The sequence below is a fragment of the Ceratosolen solmsi genome, unplaced genomic scaffold (assembly GCF_000503995.2).
Source record: "Ceratosolen solmsi marchali unplaced genomic scaffold, CerSol_1.0 scaffold7, whole genome shotgun sequence".
NCBI classification, from domain to species: domain Eukaryota; kingdom Metazoa; phylum Arthropoda; class Insecta; order Hymenoptera; family Agaonidae; genus Ceratosolen; species Ceratosolen solmsi.
The window spans coordinates 5,045,758-5,049,471 of NW_011948413.1; the positions used below are offsets into that span (position 1 = coordinate 5,045,758).

General features: G+C 37.3%; 1 long non-coding RNA gene across 1 annotated transcript in view; it reads right to left on the reverse strand.

Moving 5' to 3' along the window:
• Nucleotides 1-435: 435 nt before the first annotated feature.
• Nucleotides 436-3,714, reverse strand: part of LOC105367379 (uncharacterized) — a 4,054-nt gene continuing 775 nt past the window's right edge. The window contains exons 2-3 of the long non-coding RNA XR_913055.1: nucleotides 772-774; nucleotides 436-534 (exon numbers count right to left, since the gene is read on the reverse strand). This is a non-coding gene — a long non-coding RNA (uncharacterized LOC105367379). The remainder of the gene's footprint in view (nucleotides 535-771; nucleotides 775-3,714) is intronic.

The following is a 3,714-nucleotide window of genomic DNA, read 5'->3' on the forward strand; positions in this document are numbered from 1 at the left end:
CGATAATCGCGATTCGGCAAAGAAGACAAATGAAAAATGAGAAAACGGGAACGAAGGGAGCCCGAGCAAACCAGCGCATCGAGCGGCCTTTGAACGGGGCTGGCCGCGTATGAGTAATGAGGCGTCCGATAACCTTAATCGATGACGACGGGGATTGCGTGCTATGGGGAGGGAGAGCCAGCCGAGCGCCTGGGAACGATTCCGTAGTGCGCGTCTTGGGAGTCGAGCGGACGGACGACCTCGGCCACTAAAATTATCGTAATAACACGGGAGGAAGGGAGGACGGGAGGGGTTGGGGGTTTGACGGTCGGAGGAGCGGGTGTGGGGTGGTGGTGGTGGTGGGGGGGGGGCGAGGTTTGGTTGTTTTGTTGGTGGTGGTGTGGTCCGTACTTTCGGATCGTCTGTGCGCCCCGCCCGCCGCCTCAATCCACTTTGTCGTCGCGTCTTTCACAGCATGACCGCGGGCCGGTGTCTATGACCGAATGGCCCTTACGCGGTGATCGCCACAGGCGTTTGCGTAAAGACTGGATCGCGCTACCGCGCGCAATCACGTAACCGCTATTGGGATTTCGACGACGGAGGATCGGGAGGAGGCCGAGAGTGGCCGCTCGTTGCACCTCGGGCGCCGCTTCCATCTTTAAGTGGCGTTCGCGCAAGCCACCGTGAAATCACGGCTCGGGTGTCGTACTCGAAATCAGGACTCGCCGATGCTGCATTCCCGCGCTCATGCCCTTCGCTTTTCGTTCACCACTCACCCTCGCCCCACCCCACCCGCTTCTATCAATCAATCAATCTATCTATATTTATCTCACTCGCACAATAATTCGTTGCTCGCATCGACACTGGCCGCTGTGACGCCGCCGCAGTCCGGAACTTATTTTGCGACAATCTCTTCTCCCTACATTCTGCTGGAAGGAAGGGGTAATGTAAAAACGGCTTTTTCTTATTCGTCCCGTTTTCATTGGATAAATATTGAAAGTTGAGAAGCTTAAGGTGGATTGTGCGTTTATCCCGGCCATTGACGTTGACTCATTTATTACCAATGTTATGCAATTTCTAGCTTCACGAGACAGCACATTCGAATAAAAGAGTCGGAATAGAGTTTATCTGAAATACAGTAAATTGAATGATAGCGTCAACGATATTGTAAAACAATTTATAATAAATAAATTAAGGGGTATTTACAAATTTATCGATATTGTATTTGGTATAATATATAATAAATGAGTTAACAATATAGAGCAGCGTTACGTATGACTTTTAAGCGATGTATGGCAATGAAAGTGTGAGACGCCGAGGAAATGTGGGCTATCGTACCCGACTACACAACACTCAAACTCTACTGGATGATTATGTGGGGCGTCACAATGGGGCGAGCTAGGCTCCATTGTTTGAGGATAAATTTGGGGGCTGGTAAGCTGGTAAGGTTTCGACGAGGGGGAAAACAGATGGGAAACATCCGACAGGTGCACGACACGAAGACTATAGTGCACTTTCTAAACAAGAGTCGGTATTATTTCCGCTCTAAATTAACAAAGTCTTCCTCGATTAATAATTATGCCCCTGGGCAAAAATGTTTATCGTCGAATTGACTGACATTCATTGATTTATTTTACACTCTTATTGAGCCACGTCGATTTATATGGAACCTGCTTGTGTGCACTTGTTCGTCTGGACCAATTAGAAAATAAATTTTATGATAATGCGTGTATTGAAGATATTATTTTCACGGGTACTCGCACGATTTCACGGTAACATGCGTCAAAGGCTTTTAAAAATAATATATTGTTTCTATTTATTTAATAATAATAACAACGTGAACGGCAACAACAATAAATCTAATTTAAGATTTATTTCAGGATTTTTAGCAACAATTTGTCACATTCGGGGCAAAAATTTTTTATGTAATTTAAAAATTAATTTCTTCAAATAAACGCGTAAAACTTGCTTTTAATTATCAATCACATTTTTCAATGTTACCCGATGCTAATCAAGTTCATATGCTAAATAATATTATTGCTTAAACGAGTTTTACATATTATTGCATTCAATAGTGTGTAATATGAGACAGAGTGTAATAATAATATTTCCATGCTACATTTTATAAAATTATTATTTATAGTCTAATATTTGGTAGCCGAAACCCGTCCTCTGTATGGTGTAAAAATAAAATAGAAACCTATAAAAATGATTTAATTACGTTTTAATATAACTCCACGTATGTGTTTATTAATATTAATATATTTGAAAATCATTCGAATTAAATTGACAAGTAATTGTCAAGGTAGATAAATTGTTAATCGTTTGCATTCTATTTAAACGTTAAATTTCAAATGAGAGTTAAGCTCTGATTACAACATAATGAATTAATATTTAGAAACATTGAAATATTACCATTAAACAATTATATGACCGGCTGTAAAAGCATTGCTTAGACATTATTGTCTAGTGTAAAAAAGAACTAATGTTTTGGAATTTAGAATTTATTCAAATTCGAATAAAATCGAATAAATATTTTCACCACCGGCCTCAACTATTACCGTTAAACATCTTTCGTATTCCAATAATCAGTCATTTTCTAATATATACGCTTGGCTTTAGAGTAAAAATTTACAATAATAATTACAATTATTTAGATATTCACTTAATGGAATATATATATATAATGCATTTATTATATGCTGAATATATATATCAATCGGATCAACTTAAATCCATAAAGAAATAGCTTAAAGATGCATTTTAAACATTAACGGTAAAGTCCGACAAACAATTATAACACGTACTATAGAATTTGGAAATTATATTAAATGCATAGTGTAAGACAAATTGTAGAAGCGAACAATTTTACTTTACGTTTAATAATCGTAATATCGTGTTTTATTATAGAATTTCGTATATTAGATGATTAGTATAATATTTTTGGTGGTCGTTATATTCAGTAAAAATAACATGTAGAGCAATAATTTTTTATTTAATGGTCGGGAACTTTTATGATGATTTAAAGATGAAAATTTACTTGAACAAAAGAAGAAGAAAAAAAAATATAAATAAAACGTAGAAAGATCAAAGAGAATATACTAGTGTATATATATATATATATATATATATATATATATATGTATATATTCTATAACATTGCGCTTGTAATCGATCGATAGTAAGATAAGTTGAATTGAATTCTCGATAATCACTCAAATCCCATATTCATATTTATAGAAATACGTTTTACGATTATATCCTAAAACTTACGCGACGATTTCAAATGTTTAATTACCATGCTTTATATGTTTTAATAATAGGATAATGATAAAAAGAGTTTTAATTAAAGATACAAACATTGGCGGAAACGAATATTGGATGGAAAAGGAAAAGTCGGGCAGTAAGGTTATACTTAAAAGTTGTTTCATAAACTGTCTATTCGCGTTAAATTTTAAATTTTAAATTTTAAATTCAATACACGCGGGCAATAGATTTCGGTGGCCGGCATTTTTCTAACTGCAGCATTACGTAACGTGTGCGAGTGTAACGTTCAAGCACTCGTAACGCCTTTGCCTTTCACGTGCACGATATTAAAGTAAATAAGGTTTATTCGTCTCACAGGCGTAAGAGACGAGAGCGTTCGCGCTAGCGAGTGAAATGAAGGGGAGCACGTTAGATAATTCATGTCCTCGGTATCGCGAAACGCTAAGCTAAAACACAAATCCGCCGGAT